The following is an 8,092-nucleotide window of genomic DNA, read 5'->3' as shown; positions in this document are numbered from 1 at the left end:
GAAGCATAACTCACAAACCAGCAGAATGATGCACTGGGCAGAACACAATGTCCCAGCAATTTCGGCTGTGTTCATTCCAGGACTGGAAAACCATGAAGCAGATTACCTCAGCAGGCATATCTTGCATGCAGGCGACATCCCAGACATCTTCAAGAAAATTGTGAATAGATGGGGTTGGGGTTCTGAGTGCTGTTAGTGGTACCAAACTGAACTAGACTGTTGTAAAAGACTCTTAACTGAGGGACTGTTTTACCATTGTAATGTTCTCAAGTTGACAGTGGATCCATCTTGGTGTTTTCCTCTAAGAAAGCATCTGTTAACTTATGGACTGTTTTACCATTAGGGTTTAACACAGTGTTTTTCATCCTCGGTCCTCAAGGCACACTAATAGTCCAGGTTTTAAAGATATCCATGCTTGAGCACAGATGGTTATATCGCAATAACAAAGGCACTAATTAAATTACCTGTGCTCAAGTATGGCTGTCCTGAAAACCTGGACTGTTAGTGTGCCTTGAAGACTGTGGTTGGGAAACACCGGTTTAGTGAGTTTGGCTTAAAGAGATCTCCATGTCTGTGAGGAAATATCAAGATTTGGAAGACTTCTGTTTCCTGGTATATGAAGAAGATTCCAACTACTTTTTCAGCCGAGTTTAATAGCCCGTACATACTAGGCGATATAAATACCGCTCATTTTCTCTGACGTGCTAGAGGATACTGGGCTCCACGTTAGTACCATGGGGTATAGACGGGTCCACTAGGAGCCATGGGCACTTTAAGAAATTGATAGTGTGGGCTGTCTCCTCCCTCTATGCCTCTCCAGCCAGACTCAGTTTAGAAAATTTGCCCGGAGGAGCCGGTCACGCTTTGGAAGCTCCTGAAGAGTTTTCTGCATTTATTTTCCTTTTTATTGTTTTCAGGCAGGTCTGGCTGGCACCAGCCTGCCTGCTTCATGGGACTTGGTGGGGGGGGGGGTTTAATGGTCCCATTCCCCGCTGACCGGACACTGAGCTCCTGAGGGTCCTATTCGCAAACCCCACCACGGCGAGCGTACAGACACGCAGCACACCGCCTCCTCTAACAGAAGTAAGAAGAGTGGTGAGTAGGTGGCCGGCGTCCCGGTTTGCAGATCACCAGCTGTCAAGAACCAAACACACAATGTAGTGACCACACCCGGCGCTACTAATTTCACCCAATAAAACAAATCTCCTTAATAGCTTACTTTTTCGATAATAATGTTTACAATTGTTGTTGTGTACTTATTTCACAGAAGATACATGTATAGATATGAGTAAATATAGCATATCGTCCACCAGATGGCATTGGTCCTTAGTTCTCACAGGGACTTCAGTGCAATATGGGGAAACCTCCACTAGATAGCGTGGGACATCAAACTCTGCAGATATACTGGAAACTCAGAATGATAGATATATGGTGCAATGGGTGGTCTTCTGTTTGCCGGCGGTCGGGCTCCCGGCGCTCAGTATACCGGCGCCGGGAGCCCGACAGCCGGCATACCGACACTTATTTTCCCTCGTGGGGGTCCACGACCCCCATAGAGGGAGAATAAAATAGTGTAGCGCGCCACCGTGCCCGTAGCGTGGCGAGCGCAGCAAGCCCGCAAGGGGCTCATTTGCGCTCGCCAGGCTGTCGGTAAGCCGGCGGTCGGGCTCCCGGCGCCGGGATGCTGGTCGCCGGGAGCCCGACCGCCGGCCAGCCGTAGTGAACCCGGTGCAATACGGCTTAACCATAAAAGAGTTTTATTTTAACAAAAACACACTTACGTAAAAAGAATAATTAAAAGCATATATCACCCATCGGGTGCACAATATATCTATCATTCTGAGTTTCCAGTATATCTGCGGAGTTTGATGTCCCACGCCATCTAGTGGAGGTTTCCCCATATTGCACTGAAGTCCCTGTGAGAACTAAGGACCAATGCCATCTGGTGGATGATATGCTATATTTACTCATATCTATACATGTATCTTCTGTGAAATAAGTACACGACAACAATTGTAAACATTATTATCGAAAAAGTAAGCTATTAAGGAGATTTGTTTTATTGGGTGAAATTAGTAGCGCCGGGTGTGGTCACTACATTGTGTGTTTGGTTCTTGTTTGGGGTCTTGGTGAAGGCTCATTTGTACCATATAGGCTGCCACTATATACATTTTAGCGCAGATCAAACTACACCATTTTGTTAGGTCACCAGCTGTAATGGCGGCACAAGGGGTAGGAATGCAGCGCTGACATGCAGGCTGCGACTCCAGGCTTCAGAGGCATACAGGGTGCTGTGTGCTCCGCTGAGAGGGGCGAGCTGAAGCCACAACACACATATACCCACACTGGCAGCAATTCTACAGAGGTTTTAACCCACTGTAGAACAGAAATTACCTCAGCCAGTATAAAAAAACGGGAAGACCGCACGCCATCAAGGGGATCATGGCTTCACTATGAGCGGATCCAGCAGCTCACCAGCGCCATTTTCCCTCTGCAGCTATACACGGTCAGACTGGCAGGGAAGCGCAGCTCCTCCATAAGGACTCCAGAGCACCTCAGCGGTACCAGGGGGTCATAGCAAGGATGGGGAGGGGGGGGGGGCAATATTTGGTATACTAAACTCTATTTAGGGTACTTAGTTTGTGACCCAGCTTAACTTGTACTTTAGCTATAGGGGCCCTGTGTGGCTGGCTCCATTATACTCTCTCCCTAGAGGGCTCTGAGTGGGTTAACTGTTTTACCATATTTTCCTGTGTGTGTGTATTCTTTCACATTTACTATGTCAAAGGAGTGTGTATCATGCACAGTGGTTTTCTCAATCTGGGGTTCATGGCCGTGTACTCAGGATAGTACACACTCTCAGGCTAGTGGATCTAAACCAGTATGGTTAGATTTATTAAAAGGGATGATTTCAAATATTTAGAATAAATTATCCCAAAATGAGAAGAATACTTAAGGCAATCTGTTGATGATCTGATGAATTCAGTAGTCATTCCAGCATCTCAGACCCCTGCCATTTGTCCACAGAAGCGTACTCTGGCCCAAATCATGCAGGCTGATACTGATGATGATGTTGATGATGTATCAGATCCGGAGGAGGGTGAGGGGGACTCGGGAGGGGGGGATGCAGCTTTGTCACAGGGTATACAGGCCCTGATAGAAGCTATTAGAGATGTCCTGCACATCCCTGATAATGTGAAGAGGAAATCCTCAGCTACTTTCCCTGCATCTAAGGAATTAAATTCTCTATTTGCAGCAACTTGGGTAAATCCTGACAAGAAGTTTCAGGTCCCAAAACGGTTACTCACATCCTTCCCGTTTCCTCAGGATGACAGAAGAAAATGAAAAAACCCACCGATAGTTGACGCATCGGTTTCTAGGCTGTCACGTAAGATAGTTTTACCTGTCCCTGGGGCAGCTTCCTTGAAGGATGCTGCAGATCGCAAGACTGAGACCACTCTCAAATCTCTGTACACAGCTGCAGGGGTGGCCCCGAGACCCACTATTGCTTGTGCATGGATCTCTAGGGCCATTGCTAAATGGTCAGGTAATCTAATTGAAAGTCCACCGAGGCCAAAGTATCGAACTTGTAGAATTTAGCAGATGTGTTTGAACCAGACCAAGTAGCCGCTCGGCAGAGCTGTAAAGCCAAGACGCCCCGGGCAGCCACCCAGGAAGAACCCACTGACCTAGTAGAGTGGGCCTGTACAGATTTTGGAACCGGCAAACCTGCCGTGGAATAAGCATGCTGGATAGTGAACCTGATCCAGCATGCAATTGTCTGCTTTGAAGCAGGACACGCAATTTTATTGGGACCATATAGAACGAACAGCAAGTCAGATTTAATGTGACGAGCTGTCTTCTTTACGTAAACCTTCAAAGCCCTCACAACATCCAAAGACTTTAAAGTAGCAGAAGTGTCGGTGATAACCGGAACCACAATAGGATGGTTGATGTGAAACGCAGACACCACTTTTGGAAGAAATTGCTGACGAGTTTTGAGTTCAGCTCTGTCCTCATGGAAAATTAAATAGGGGCGCTTGTGAGACAAAGTCCCCAGCTCTGACACACGTCTTGCTGAAGCCCAAGGCTAACAGTGAGATGGTCTTCCATGTAAGATATTTTACGTCCACCTCCTGTAATGGTTCAAACCAGTCCGATTGGAGGAACTACAGCACCAAATTTAGATCCCAAAGGTGCCGTGGGAGGCACAAAGGGAGGTTGGATGCGCAGAACACCTTTCAAAAACGTCTGTACCTCAGGGAGAGAAGCCAATTGTTTTTGAAAGAAAATGGACAAGGCCGAAATCTGGACTTTTATGGTGCCCAGACGTAGGCCCACATCCACACCTGCCTGCAGAAAAAGTAGGAAACATCCCAGGTGAAATTCCACAGCAGAATAAGTTCTGCTCTCACACCAAGAGACATATTTCTTCCAAGTATGGTGGTAATGTTTAGACGTTACCCCTTCCTGGCTTGGATCATAGTCGGGATAACTTTGTTAGGGATCCCTCTTCTGGCTAGAATCAGCTGTTCAACTTCCATGCCGTCAAACGTAGCCGTGGTAAGTCCTGATAGACGAATGGGCCCTGTTGCAGAAGATCCTCGCGAACAGGGGGAGGCCACGGATCTTCGTTCAGAGCAATGAGTATTGCTTGAACCTTTTCCCTTTTTATTCTTTTGAGAATTCTTGGGATCAGAGGAAGTGGAGGAAACACGTACACCATCTGATAGACCCATGGAGTCGTCAGAGTGTCTACCGCCACTGCCTGTGGGTCTCTCAACCTGGAACAATACCTCATGTGCTTCTTGTTGAGACGAGAGGCCATCATGTCACTTTGTGGATATCCCCACCGATGTGTCAAGCACCGGAACACTTCCGGGTGAAGGCCCCACTCCCCCGGGTGCAGGTCGTGTCTGCTGAGGAAGTCTGCTTCCCAGTTGTCTACTCCCGGAATGAAAACCGCTGACAATGCCACAGCGTTTTTTTCTGTCTGAGAATTCTTGACACCTCTGACATTGCTGTTCTGCTTTTCATTCCGCCCTGTTAGTTTATGTACGTCACTGACATCACATTGTCCGATTGAACCTGAATGGCCCAATCATGAAGTAGATAAGAGGCCTGCAGAAGGGCGTTGTATAGGGCCCTGAGTTCCAGAATGTTGATTGGAAGGATTACTTCCTGACCTGACCATCTTCCTTGAAACTGCACAGGGGGGGTGACTGATCCCCAACCTCTGAGGCTTGCGTCCGTGGTTAACAGGATCCAGTCCTGAATTCCAAACCTCCGACCTTCGACGAGGTGAGAAATCTGTAGCCACCACAGAAGGGAGATCCTGGCTTTTAGGGACAGACTGATCCTCTGCGATCCGGACCATTTGTCCAACAGATCGAGCTGGAAGGGTCTTGCGTGAAACCTTCCGTATTTTTGCGCCTCGTAAGAGGCCACCATTTTCCCTAGAAGGCGAATGCATTGATGCACCGATATCCGGGTTGGCTTCAGGACATCCCGAACCATTGACTGGATTACCAATGCCTTTTCCAACGGAAGGAACACGTTCTGCGACTCCATGTCCAGTATCATTCCAGGAATGGGAGCCTCCATGTTGGCTCTAGGTGAGATTTTGGAAGGCTCAGAATCCACCCGTGATCCCGGAGAAGTTTGGTTGAGAGACCAATGCTGTCCAGCAACCTCTCCCTGGATGCGCCTTTATCAGAAGATCGTCCAGGTACGGAATTATGTTCACTCCCTGCTTGCGGAGTATAAACATCATCTCTGCCATCACTTTGGTGAACACCCTCGGTGCCGTGGAGAGACCATATGGTAGGGCCTGGAACTGGTAGTGACAGTCCTGCAGTGCAAACCGTTAGATAAGCCTGATGAGGCGGCCAGATCGGAATGTGAAGGTACGTATCCTTGACATCCAGAGACACTAGGAATTCCCCTTCCTCCAGACCTGATATCACCGCTCTCAGAGAATCCACCTTGAACTTGAACACTCTTAAGAACGGGTTCAAGGACTTGAAGTTCAGAATTGGTCGTACCGAGCCGTCTGGTTTCGGTACTACAAACAAGTTGGAATTGTACCCCTTGTTGTGCAGATGAGGTGGAACTGTAACAATGACTTGCGTTTGTACCAGTTTTTGGATGGCCTGCTGTAAAGTTATACTTGCCTCTTGTGAAGCTGGTAAGCCTGATTTGAAGAATCTGTGAGATGGGAGCTCTTGGAATTCCAGTCTGTAGCCCTGGAAAAGAAGATGTATGACCCAGGGATCCCGGCACGAACTTGAGCAGATGTGACTGAAGAATTTTAGTCGGGCTCCCACCTGACAGTCCTCCAGGCATCACGGTCCACCATCATGCTGAAGGCTTTGAGGAAACAGAGCCTGAGGTCTGTTCCTGAGCACCTGCAGTTGCTGGTTTGCGTTTACCTCTTGCGCCTCTGGAGGCTGTGGAAGCACCTCTGGACTTTCCCACAAACTTTGCTGTCCAAAAGGACTGTAAATTGGAAGCTGAATAAGCTTTTCTGGCTGGGGGAGCTGTGGAAGGAAGATACATAGATTTACTCGCAGTAGCTTTGCAAATCCATTTGTCTAGTTTGTCTCCAAACAAGGCCTCTCCTGCTTCTACCATAAAGTTCGCAGATTCCTGTATATGCTGCAGGAGTAAAACAACATTTCCTCTAGACAAGGAATCTAACCCCTCAATAAGGTTACCTGACCATATAGCAATGGCTTTTGTGATCCACGCACATGTAATAGTGGGTCTCTGGGCCACCCCAGCAGCTGTGTACAATGTCTCAATTTTACGATCAGCCATATCTTTTAGGGAGGCTGCACCAGGAACAGGCAATACAATTTTTCGTGACAGCCTAAAGACTGATGAAGTCTGTACTAAAGACTTGAAATTTTTTATCAGGATTAACCCATGGTTCTTCCAACATGGCATTCAATTCCTTTGACGCAGGAAAAGTGACTGAGGACTTATTTTTTACATTAAAATAAAATTCCTCACACTTCTCTGACACCTTATCAGGAATTTTCAGAACCTCTCTTAGAGCTTCTATAAGAGCCTCTATTCCCTGTGACAGAGTAGCATCCCCCCCCCCCCCCCCTCCAAATCCACCTCACCCCCCCGCCCCCTCCATATCTGACCCATCAGAGTCAGACTGCAGGACATGGGCCAGATATCGTGTTTTTTTTGCGGACAAATGGGAGGGGATTGAGACGCTGGTTTGGGGACTGAGTCTCTATTTATAAACTCATCCACAGTCTGTCTTAAGTATTCCGTCTCTTTCTCATTGCGGGATAGCTTTGTAGAAATATTTGAGATCATTCCCTGGAATTAACACATTCCGGTTCAGCCCCGCTATTCTGGGAAGGTGCACTGCCCTGAGTACCCAGTAGTGAGCCCCCTGGTGAAGAAGAACCCTCCGCTGTACAATAAACACACTCTTTGCCTGACATAATGTAAATGTGACAGCACACACACAGGAAAAGGTTAAGCACAATTAACCCACAAAGAGCCCTTCAGGGAGACAGTTATTTGGAGCCAGCCCCCACCGCACCCTTATCACTAATGCCAAGCTTAGCCGGGTCACAGACTAAGTACCCTGATAGGGTACTTAGTACACTAATAATTTCTCCCCCCTTGCTATGACCCCTGGTACCGCTGAGGTAATCTGGAGTCTCTCCAGAAGAGCTGCGCGTCCCTGTTAGTCAGCGTCTGTGTCCACTGCAGAGGGAAAATTGTGCTGGTGAGCTGCAGGATCTGCTTATAGTGAAGACCCCGCCCCTTCAATGGCGCGTGGTCTTCCCGCTTTTTTATACTGGCTGAGGTAATCTGGTGCTTAAAATAGAGAGAGAACCATTTTAAGGCTGTTTTTGCCAGTGTGGGTACTGTGTACAGTGTACTGAGACGCAGCTGTGTAATGTGTCTGGAGACGCATTCCGCTTTGGTTAGAAGCCTTGCGTCTCCATACCCTCATGCCGCCATAATGGCCGGCAACCTGCTAGCCGTGATGCCGGCTTAGTACTCACCACTCTTCATTCATCTGGCTCTGTTAGGGGTGGCGGCGCGCTGCGGGAATGTA

The sequence above is a fragment of the Pseudophryne corroboree genome, chromosome 1 (assembly GCF_028390025.1).
Source record: "Pseudophryne corroboree isolate aPseCor3 chromosome 1, aPseCor3.hap2, whole genome shotgun sequence".
NCBI lineage: Eukaryota > Metazoa > Chordata > Amphibia > Anura > Myobatrachidae > Pseudophryne > Pseudophryne corroboree.
The sequence above is the reverse complement of the archived record's forward strand: the minus strand, read 5'-3'. Positions refer to the sequence as shown.